The following is a 12890-nucleotide window of genomic DNA, read 5'->3' on the forward strand; positions in this document are numbered from 1 at the left end:
AGATTAAAAAGATTTTAAAAAATTAAATCGGAAGGATCCAGCGTGATGGAGTCGAATTTTTCCGTATTGAGATAAATACTTGTAATTTTCCACAATTATAGAATTTATTACGAGGTTTCAATGTCACAAGTGTGTAAAATTCCAAGCATTTATTTCAAAATAGGTTAACAAAATTTTTTGGGAAGTTATGTTAAAGGCCTAATGTATCCATGACAGTAAATATTGTAGCATCATTTCACAGTGTACGAGACGGATAAAGTTCGGAAGGCTGAGAATTTCCCCAGAGGCAGACGTGAGGGGTCATATACTTAGTTGAGACCCTGGGCCTCATCCTAATTGCATGAACTCAGGAGCTTAGGCAGGATAATAGGGAAATGATTTAATGACACTCTATGGCGTGTGCTCACTCACTTGCACGACCCAATTTGGTGACGAGGAGTCAACGCATGCATTTACGATAAGTTAAGATGACTAAGCGTCAGCGGACTCCACTATACTTGGGACTCCAGCACTCAGGTACACGGGAATGTGGATTATAATATTAAAAGGGTATCAGGGATACGGTATATCAACGCATGACTACATTGATCCCATGGAATACACCCGCGTACTACGCCGAAAGCCGCCTGTATAAATAGGCGCTTGGCAAGGGCTGCTAGGACAACAACCGTTCGCATAAGAAAGAAAGAAGAGCAAGTGCGCTTCATAGAATTTCACAATTGAGTCCCAACGAAAATTTACTCGAAGCCTTGATTGCTCGGGGATTAAACGAATTTCTGACGAAGTCTATCCGATCGGCAGAATAACTGTCTTAGTTCATGGTTCCTGTGGTGCCTTGAAACATATTGAGATTCTAAGATGTTGTACCTACACCGTCTAGCTCTGAAGATTCGTAATAGCTCAAGCAATCTGAGGATCTCTAGCGACTCCCAGCATAATTTGCGCATTGCTTTTCGTTAGCTCATAGCAGTTTTGGCAAACCGCGCTGCTTTCCTTAGTATTTTAACCAGTTAAATTTTGAATCGCCTCTAATGTCATCTCCATGCACGGAAAAAAGTAACGGCCTTTATAACTACTCTGCCTTGATTACCCTCAATAGCGCAGTCTGGGCTAGGATGTTTCGGCAAGATTGCCGACGCCTTGTTGTGTTGTGGTGTGTGCTCCGCTAATTTTGATGTCGCAGACGAAATTATATCGTGTGATTATGGGTGCTCAGCCAAATTTTATTATAAATGCTCGAGTATTATTTCCACGTCGTTAAATGCACTTAAGAAGAGTCAAGAATTGGTTTATCGATGTAGAGACTGTGCAGCTATACCTTCGCGCCATTTCCAGAACGTTCTTTTATCGTTGGATAAAGCATCAGCATCTCAGAATGAGCTGAGATCCGAAGTTTCTACGCTTCAATCTACCGTGGCTGCCTGTGTTGATTTGATACATAGTCAGTCGGAGGTAATTAAGTCACTGAAAGCGGAAATCATCTCTTTTAAGACGTCGATCCATGGTGCTCGGGGTTTTTTTCTCTTGAAACTCCAGCTCTTCGGGATCTAAGGTCGAAATGAAGTCAACTCAGAAAAAGGTTATATCAAACAAACCTCCAACTAACCAAATGGTTCATGTGGATTACAACAGAGTATGTTCTAGGTCTAATCAACAGTCGGGTGATACGGTCGTTGGTGACGTTCTGATATCGGAGAATCAAGCTGCGACACAGAACAGTAGCCAAAAATCCGAACCAAGTGCACCCGCCAACAATGTTCCGACTCATGGTGATATAGTGAGCGCTCAAATTGTGAAAAATGATAATTCTATGCTGAGTTCTAATACATCGGTGTCGCAAAATAATACGTCATACACGCATGACCATCGACCGTCTAAGTCGAAGGATAAGGAGTGGGCTGTCGTTGCTGGATCGAGGAGGAGATCTAAACATCCCCCAGTTATCGGTACAGCCAAATCTGACGATTCACTTCGTGGTAATCCGAGAAAAACCCATATACATGTTTGGAACTTTAAAGAAAATACGGCCGCAAAATCGGTTAAAGACTATGTTTGTACCAGAATCCCGGGTTATGATGTCGAAATTGAGGAACTCAAGGTCACTAAAAGTGCTTATGCATCCTTCCGTGTGGCAGTGGACTTGAAATTAAAAGATAAGATATCAAATCCAGAGTTTTGGCCCACTGATATATTTGTGAGGCCATATTTTTTTCGCAAAATCTCGGCGAACCTGTCAAAAGGATAGTTCGGGAGACAAACCGGTCTGTTCCATGTGATAGTGATAGCCTTGTGATAAAAATCTTAGTATTGAATATTCAGTGTCTAAGTAACAAGCTTGAGGGTCTTGAGGCTGTGGCCACCTGGGAAAAACCTGACTTAATCTGTATATGTGAGCACTGGTTAAAAGCTGTAAGTGTTACAATACCAGGCTACGTAATTGGAGACGTATTCTGCCGTCAGCACCGTCATCATGGGGGTGTTGTCATCTATGCATCTTGTTTTTAGTACCATTTCTCGTGACATAACGAATATCTGTGAGGAATTAACATTCGAATGTTCGGGAGTAAGGTTCATGAGGGCAAACCGTCTATTTGTTATTTTGGTGTTATATAGATCTCCCCTGGCTAGTTTTACATCATTTTGTGAAAAACTTGAATTTTTGTTGTACACATTAACTAATCACTCATCAAGGCCTACAGTTATCCTTACAGGAGACCTTAATTGTAACTTGGTTGATGAAAATGACCAAAGACAGCTTCTCCAAATATTTGACTCTTATAACATGATACCATTAGTCAAGTCTCAAAACGAGGATAACTGCTAATAGTAAAACTCTTTTAGACAATGTCTTTACTGATTATACTGAAAGCAAAATTGTAACGAAAGTATTTGATCCGGCATTGTCTGATCATTCAGCTGTGATGTCTACTTTTCATCTGCATGAACAAGTTTCACCATCCAATGCCTTCAAACACCGCAGGCTCTTCAGTGAATCTAATATCAGTTATTTTAGAGTACTGCTCTACCAGCATAACTGGTGGGAGACGCTTCAGCTGGTCAATATCAATGAGAACTTCAAAGCTTTTTATAGTTATTTTATTCATTATTTCAACATTGCCTTTCCATTTCAACCAGTGAAAAATAGAATAAGTAATAAGAAAAGTTGGCTAACCCCAGAAATTCGTATCACGTCCAAGAATTTGAAAACTATGTTCTCTTCTGTAAAATCTTCTGGTGATAGCACATTATACCGGAATTACTCTCAGCAGAAAAAGGAGTTTAGGTGTTTGTTAAAACGTGCTAAAAAGGAATGCAATGATAGGCTGGTTCAGAATGCTTCAAATTTTTCAAAAGCTGCTTGGAATATCATAAAAAATAATAGCCAGTCAAGTTCTACTGTATTACCACTGCAAGTGTACAATGAAAATGGTATCATTTTATCTGAACCAAGTGAAATATCCAATGTATTTAACAAAGCTTTTCTGTCTCTGCCAAATATGCAACGTCTTGTGCCATGTGAGCCCATGCCATCCATTAGAAAGGCACATGCAACTATGTACCTTAAACCTTGTAGTGAGAGAGAATTATACTCTTATCTGGATAAGATTGGTAAAAAAGGGTCGGTTGACATTGACGGCATATCTGGAAAATTAATTAAAGACTGTGGGGACAGTATACTTATCCCATTGCTAATGCTGGTTAACCAATCTCTAGCTGAAGGCACTTATCCAGATTCCCTTAAGGTAGCCAAGGTTATACCAGTCTACAAGAAACAATTGTTCCGGGTGACCGGAACAATGTACGTAATTACAGACCTATATCTATAATTCCACAATTTGGTAAGATTCCTGAGTGTGTTTTTGGTAAAAGGCTAATAGACCATCTTGAAAACCAAAACGTGCTATCCAATAACCAATTTGGTTTTCGTAAGGGGAGATCAACAAATCTTGCACTTTTTGAAGCTGTAGATTACATCATTCAAGAGATTGACACCAAGTGTAAGGTTATGGGCATTTTCTTTGATATGAGCCGAGCATTTGATACTGTTGATCACTGTCAGTTGATCTCTAAATGTGAGTCACTGGGCATTAGGGGTGTGGCATTAAGATGGCTGAAATCTTATCTTGAAAATCGAAGCCAAAGGGTTGTTTATCATCATGAAGGGAATCTCTGTCTCTCTGCCCCTCTGGAGTTAAACAGAGGAGTTCCACAGGGATGAGTGCTTGGCCCTATATTGTTTTTAATTTTTATTAATGAGCTACCTGGGCAGCTACAGTACAGTGCCACACATAAAAGTGTTATGTATGCAGACGATGTAAGTTTTCTGACTTCAAGTAAACATTTAAGTGATTTGGTTGTGTCTAGTGAACTACTGCTGAAAAGTATGAATTCGTGGTGTTATGACAATAATTTGGTTTTAAACATTGATAAAACCCAATTTATGGTTTTCTCTACTGTTCATAGCACTACTGATATTGACTCTACTTTGACAATTAGTAATCAGGTAAATACTGTTAATTCTTGTAAGTTCTTAGGACTTCATGTCGATTGTAACCTGAAATGGAATGTTCATGTCACACTCATGATAAAAAAGCTAAATTCTGTGTTCTACCTGCTATCAATTTTAAGACATTCTGTAAGCCAAAAGATTTTGATAACCTTATTAATTGGAATGCATAAAGTTACCCCTTGAAACCTTTGCTTCCCGCATAACAGCAACCCCTGGCACATATGCAACCGTCCAAACATAAAACTACCCTAGGAACGTAGGCAATCCTGCAAAACCTTACTCCTTAGCTGTTATGCAACCAGATTTGCATTAATGGATAATGCATTAATGGATAATGTTGGGTTTAATGGGTATCTAAGATTACCCTCAAACGTTTTACGCGAGTGAAAATAGATTAAGCAAAGGTATTTCTTAGTTTTGCTGTCTTGTCTTTGAGAGTAAGGGGTTAGGCGATCACTGCTCGGGTCGCCCTCAAAACGCGTCGAATTGCGGGCCTTTAAGAAGAGACAGACGAAGAGCGCGGACGGAGCTATGTGAAGCGACGGTGAGACAATATTTACGCGCAGCGTCAGGAGAAAGGGCGTCATTCATCCAATGATTCAAAAGAGGAACTCTTGTTCATCCAGAGAGAGGCTTAGCGTCCTCCTCCATTTTTAAACGTGACCCACATGGCAAAAAGTATTCACTTTATGCATCGCCAGCACACCACCAGTGAATGGAGCACCTTAAATAAACATATATGTTGGGATGTTGGGAAAGTCTCCCAACGAAACGTCGGCCTACACCATGCAGACCCTGACCCGGTTGGAAAAGTTCATATTTTATATTTTTGGTTGGGTTTTACATTATCATGAAAAAAATTGTCCCATAACTTTATGCAATAGCTGTTTGCCCATTGAACGGGTTTCCAGTGTTAAGTACTTGGGGGTAACCATTGAGTGGCATCAACATATCAACAGTCTAACAAATGTTATGCGACACACACTGGCAAATTTTTATTTCATCAGAAACAAATTTCCTGTAAGCTTCCGTAAGATAATTTATAACGCTTTGTTAAATTCGAGACTAACATTTTTTGTTGGGGTGGCGTATATTTGAACTCCTTGAAACCTGCCGATTTTTTTACAAAAACGAATTGTACGTATTATTTTGAAAAAAGACTGATTTGAAAGATCCTTCCCACTTTTTCTTCATTTGTGTTTGCTTCCGTTGAGGGATCAATATATTTCTGAGGTCCCACGATGCTTTTATGCTAGGAGTAGAACTCTCAAAGTAGTAGAGTAGAACTCTAAAATATTTCAGCCCCTGCCTTCTCCCTATACCCTGCGTAAAATAAGCGTGCCTTTACCACAACCAAATTTGACTTTGTTTAAAATATGTTTTTTTATGTAGGACCGAAGGTATTTAATTTGTTACCCCAGTCATGCTTTATTTCTAAGTCTTTGAAAAGGTTTTAGCAAAATACACATTCTTGGCTTCTCACTACAGAAAGTGTAGAACAAATATTGTTATAAAATATTGATGTAAAATACTATTTTCGTAGTTATTTTCATGCACTCACTTAAGTTTTGTTGACATAGATTACCAAGTTATCCAACACAAAATGAGCTACAGTATATGTAAAGCATAATAGAGTATTATTTAGGATGGTAGCCTCAAAAAGGTTATCCTCCGAGGCTACCTAAAATTACTCAACTTTTCTATCGACACGTAAAATGTGTCTGGAGTAATATAATTATTATTATTAATATTATTACTATTATTATTATCATTATTATTGTATTTATATTCGAAATTCCGATATAATTTAAGTATATGAAAATTGTTACTCCAATGAATTATCTCCTGAAAAATAACTCACATACGGGTGCATGCCGCGTGTCGTACTGGAGATTGCCCCGACGTTTCGCGACCGACTGCTGGTCACTTTTTCAAGGGAATAATCTTGGGATTGGTTTTTGCTGCCTTTTTATATATTTCAGGTGGGAGGGGTGGGCGGAGGGTGTGAGTAGTTAGGAGGAGGAGGACGCGTCGGGGCAATCTCCAGCGCGACACGCGGCATGCACCCGTACTATGTGAGTTATTTTTAATCATCATGAGCCGCGAAAGCTTAAATCAAGAAATGTTCTCCTTATCAACATACGTTTGAACTTGGAGGCCCTGTAAGGTAGGTATGAAATTTATAAGTAAGAAATTTGAAGTTCACTACGATATCCATAATAAGCAATACCGGATGATGATGATGAAATATATTACATTAGCGATGAATCTGGGATGTCCCATTATCCATCAAAATTTGCTCAAGAAAACCCAAAATATTTCCAATGAATATTCATCTCGGGATCCGCCTTCTGTCCCTAAGTTAGATTGAATATTGATGTCGGGGAGCTTCGCCTTGCAGAATCTGAGTGAGTGGTAAGAGGCAAATATTTTCTATTCATGAATTCAGCGGACGCGGAGAACTGCTCCAGTAGTCAGCCATTGGGGCTCAATTATTGACGACGAAAGCGTGGAGGGTCACCCGAGACGATTTTCTCACGGAAGCAGTGCAAGCATAGATTCTACGCCGTGAAGAATATTTGGGATGATAATTCAGCGCTAGGTATTTTCAGAGCGTTCCCTGATTTATTGGAAATGAAAGTGTAGATGCCCTTAGGTCCGAAGAGAAGTGCATACCATGCATGGTCTAATACTTACCTTCGGTAGCGCTTCAGTTTGCCTTGGCCCTAAATATTTTCGAATAAATAACGCGATCTTCTCATTGGCTAACACGGAAATGTCCGAAGAAACAAAATCCTGATACCAGTTATAGTTGGAAAATATTAACACTTCGCTAACAGATTTTCGATTAATCAATTACCCACGGAGATAAAAATACTCCTCACCTTTTGAGCAAGTATCCCCTTAATTCAGTAGATAAGGCAAGTATCACCTCCACAGCACCTATGCGAGATTACGTCATCCGACCTCCGACGCTATTGAACGAAATACAGGCCCTCAGATCAAACAGGGACAAGGCTGAGCTGCCTATGTAATGGTGGCCAAGACATGGAAATGAATACTTCGACCAGAAGATGCCCGCTATAATGCAGGAAAAACGACTGTCTTCTACCCAATTACGAAACGCGAAATATTTAGCCTACGCTGATCGGAAGACTTCGCACCGGCGATGTTACTCTTGCTAATGGTCAATAGTAAAGAGTGACTCTCAGCCTATCACTCAAAGGAGTAACTCTTATTCTCCTCTCCTGCCGGCGATTGCCTGAGTCAATCGAAATACCAGTTTCGGAGATACAAACATTTTCCAGAAATGATTGGATTCTGATTACTTGTCTTCGGAGAATTTCACTCTAGCAAGTAAGAAGTTTGAGTTATTCATTCTGGAATAGCCAAGGGCAAAGGCAAAGTGAAATATGGCGGGTGGTATTTGAAAAACATCCAGGATATTCCATGAAACAATACCCATTACGTTCTTTCTATCGGAAAAATACTTACATGACCTGATGCGGAAACCTACCAGCGCAAAGGAAGAAATTCGCTTCCATTTCAATTTTTTTAGAATATCTTGGAATTAAGCAAACGAATCTGGTAGTTGATTCAATTTTCAATTGCGCTCAATTCATACAAGGACCTTAATTATTACAATTCATACAAGGACCAAGGGATTATTAATTAAAACGAAGCTCAATAAACACTAAAAGCGAGCCCCAAAAAGGACTTAGTAATAGTAGTTCCGGTTAGAGATGAATAACATGAAAAGAACAGAACCGAGAAATCGAACTGTTCAGTGAAGTGAACAAGTAAGAAAATGAACAGTTCTCTATAATTGCCTGTTCACAGTCCATGTATGTACTGTACTCGTGCGGCGTATTCAGGCAATGTAAGTGTGCTCGCTATGAGGTATTTTGAATGGAAGCTCAAATTCTCTCTTGTTTAACAAAGATTTAGAGCTTTCCCGGCGAATAGACTTCGTGAAATGCTCTCGGGATCGCCACCGGGTCAGGAACTTCATAAATGCCGACGCGTCCGTCGCGACGTTTCGATGTCCGACTCGGTCATCGTCGTCAGGGCTTTGAGTGTCGATTGAGATTTTTCCTTTTACCTACAGAATTGGATACCTCTGCATACCTTAATGCTTGATGTTTCCCTTCTTTTCTGTTGCCGTTCGTTTTCCTCCGTCAATTATGCTTGAATGCTCAGATCCATTATTTCTTCTTTCGCTTCCACACTTAATATTTCCGTGGCGAACAGAAGTGGGATTGATTATTTGACATGCATTTACATTGGTTTAGAATAAATATTGTTGAGTAAAAACTTATAACCAGAAATGGGTTAAGCACCAAATAGATGTAACGGCTTCAGTAGCTTTTAAAAATTAGAAATCCCTCACAAGTACCTGTTACAAATTTAAAACTTTAAGAGGCATAGTTACAAGTAAACCTACAGTTGCATTTCGGATTTTTTACAGTTACACGATGCACAACAATCGGATGAGTTTTTTCACTAAAATATAACACTAATTTTTTCACGTATAATCCGCAAAATTTAATAGTTAGTAGATAACTTTGATCGTACAACTAACAGGTTCTTCACTAACAGGTTCAAGTACCGTGACCCTACGTATTGACCATGTTTTAATAAGTTTGACTGATTCAGGTTTTTTTTAGATGAAGTTCGACAAAGTGAATTGAAATGAATTTGCGCTGTTACAAAATAATTTAATTCGTACGACGCATTTCGCCTCGCGGAGCCATGGTCACTTTCTTCTCTGTTTGTTAATCCTTCCGGATGAATATATTGCAATTCAAATTTGACCCGCTTGCCGAAGCTAAACACTTTCAGCATCAATCAGCCGTTTGATCAGTGCATTCATATGATTCTTCGGAAGCAGTTTGAGCCGCTATTATCCACAGTTCACATTTATATTGATCGCTCAGCTGATGCGTATATTTTAACGATTTGAGATCATTTAAAACTGTTTCCAGCTATTCGGCACTGAGCGAATGGTAACAATCGAGCCACGACTCAAATATATTATGATAAATTTACATCACTCCAGTGTCAAATATAAAGAGAATGTGCACCACGTTCTTGGTTTTGAACATTACGGTCATCACTCTGTAAAATTCAAACGTGGGACCTTGGGCTAAGGCAGTGCGTTTAATATTCTTCTCCTTAGTTCGAGCAAATATGAATGTTTTTAAGTGATTTAAAAAAATTAATTGTAATTAATATTTTACGGCCTCAGTTCCAGAAAGTGTCTTTTAATGTGTGGGAGTCGTGCAAGAGGGGAGGAGTGTGGGGTCTGGTTCCGATCTCACAGACGCGCGCGCTGTTGTCATTATTTGTGGCCGCGGCGGAGAGACAGAGGGCGACAGGTGAATGGCGACACAGCGGAAGAGGGAAGAAGGAGGAAGTGGAGTTTAAAGATAGAGAGAGAGAGGAGCAGCGGAAATAAAAGAACAGCGGTCGGCGATACACGCAGAGACACAGAGGCACGCGCTCAAAAATGAAAAATTTAAAAAGCGTAATCCGCCTATCGATTACGCACGATTTTCCAGTGTATCCTCATCTATCGATGGGATCAACCGAGACAAATGGATCGACCGAACGAGGAATGAGGGAGTCCTAAGAAGAATTGGAGAAAAGTGAAGTCTAAGAAAAACCGTAATAAGAAGACGGAACAACCTTGTAGGCCACATATTGAGACATGATGGTCTGATGAAGACAATCGTCGAGGGACAAGTGGACGGCAAGAACGGAAAAGGAATACCTCGAGTGAAATATATGGAACAAGTAAAGAAGGGTGTGAAAGAGAAGAAATATATAGGTGTGAATAAAATAGCAGATCGGAGAATTGAGCGGAGAACTGCGTTAAACGAATCTTAGGAGTGTTAATAATAATGACCCTAATGTACAAATTGCACGCACTGTTCGCAAAGTTGACTTTATACAAGATAGAACGTACACTAACATACGTTGACGGAGAGTGCCGTGAATTAGCCGCACCATGAGATAGATACTAATGCAAAAAGAACATAATGTAGAAAACATTTGTGGTGGGCTTCCTAAGCTTTTCTTCCTCCTGACATATAATTCACGATAACTTGAAATCGACGATTTTACCAGCCTTAGCCGTCCGCGTAGGTTTCAGACAAATCTTGTTTGGAGAATAGTATACAGTAATCAAAGTGGCAAACAGCGAGAAGTACGGTCATTTTAGATTACAATTTCATGACCTTAAACCAACACCAATTAATTATTTTCAACGTTTACGGCGTAACTTTGTGAAACCACGATAAAGGGAAAGAAAATTCTGTGCCATCGAGATCCATCCAGTAAAGGCGCCGCCGCAGCGAAAGAGCGATTCGGAGCTGAGTGAGTGCGGTGATTCTGATGCACGCCCCCAACCAGCCGTATGACGTTAGAAGTTAAAAAAAAGCAAAGAGGGCATATGTTGAGGGCATTGCCTCTGTAGCGGAGTACTAGCGTGACATAAAAAACATATTAATATAATTCACACCATGAACATTGGAATTTTCTTTCCCTTGAAAATTATTGTCCTTAGGAGCCGAATTATGTTTTCTTTCCCCTTTTTAGTTTCATTTAAAAATATAGAATTGTAAAATTAATGAAAATTAGCTATAACAAACCTTTTAATAATATTGTAAATTTTTGTTGCTATTGAATAACTACAAAACGTGTGGCATTAGTTTCAACATGCTGAGTTCCGATAAAAAAATTGATGGCGGGAAATTTTAGCGAAATTTGGTCAACTTTGAGGCCAGGTAATTTGTTTAAAAAAGTAACCTATGAAAAAAGGTTTGTGTCAAAAAATGCATCAATGAACTGACAGCAACTGTGAAAAGTTTCGAATTCCGTAATCACAAAAACCATTTTAGAGGTTTTGTCCATCTTTACTCAATTTCAGCCCACTGTGCGGCAGCCAAGCACAAGCGATTCCTCCCCTTAAGAGAGAGTTACTAAGTAAGGAATTAAAGAACCATGAATATAACGACGTCACCAACTCATGAATGATGTACGACTAGTTTCGCTTCTTTTCATTTAAAAATTCCTGAAAAAGGTCTCGACGAGGAGAATTTTCACCTGTGTAACTAATCTTCCTCTTCCTTCGACCGATTTACTTCAATGAATCTCGATTGCGGGTCTCAGTGAACGACTAATCCATCGTTTGAGTCGTCCATGTTGAGGAGAAGCCCTCTCCCAGTCGAAGGCAATATATCGGTGTCCGGTGTAAGGAGATCACGCGATCACATGGAGGTGGGAAGTTCGGGGGGGGGGAGGAATAATGGGATGAAGGCAATGGGGTGGGACGGAAAAGGAAAAAAATATTTCGGAGCGCAGGAAGTCTTTGCAGTGGAGAGCGAATCCGATTGGGAAAAATATGCGGATCATATGAGTGAGGCAAGGGGTTTGGCTTCGTGAGAGCTCATTCGCCACTCACGAGGGTTTTCTCTTCGCCGCAGTCTGCAGGAGAATATGCCACGACACACACAGTGATACACATTCCACAGTGATGCATATTGATGTTGAATTCACTCTCTCGCAAAAGTATGGATTAGACAGAAGGGAAATGGGTCGGTGCGGTGGCCAGAGTTGTGACTTCACGACCAATGGATTATGGCTGAAATTCCGATGGAGGCAGGAATTTTTAAGACACTGCCTAATCCCTGCTTGAGTGTCACGTCGAGTATATTGCACCTCGAAAATTGAGTGCCCTTGGAGTGTCAATAACGTGGTTATGACCGGGAAATGAGAAGGGAATCACAGAAAAGAAATCTATGGGGCTGAGAAACAGCAGCCGAACTCAATTACAATACCTTCGCTCCTTTGGTTCAGCTCATGAGGGATAGATGGCGTCCACTTTACGCATTTTTTCTTCGATGCTTTTCTTTCGTTAATCCTAATATACTTTCATTGTATTTTCTATAAAACGGTCTTAAGTGCGATGGCAGTAAATCGAAGCAATAATTATAATTGGCAGGAAAAATATCTCGGTATGTAATTGGTTTTTCGATTTACTTGGGAAATCTTGGAGAGGTAGGAATAATGAACCTTCAGCAGGAGGTGATCACCCGCCTGCGGCTACGCTGAGTAGCTCTCAGAGTCACGCTATCATTATCGCCGTCACTTTCTACTAAACTGCAATACCACTGCCCGTGATTATTATGACAGTAACGGAATTTGTTGCTGAATAGATGCTTGCCATAATTTTCAATTAACGCTGTCGTGGCTTCCGGTGTCTATGGCTCTGACCTACTGCGAGACATTTCATAATTGGTGAAAGCCTTTAAACGTAACGGGACTCTCAATGTTTACACTCTAGTTCCATTGGAGACCGACCGTGGCGTTAAAATCG

Source organism: Ischnura elegans, chromosome 7, assembly GCF_921293095.1.
Source record: "Ischnura elegans chromosome 7, ioIscEleg1.1, whole genome shotgun sequence".
In the NCBI taxonomy this organism is placed as follows: Eukaryota; Metazoa; Arthropoda; class Insecta; order Odonata; family Coenagrionidae; genus Ischnura; species Ischnura elegans.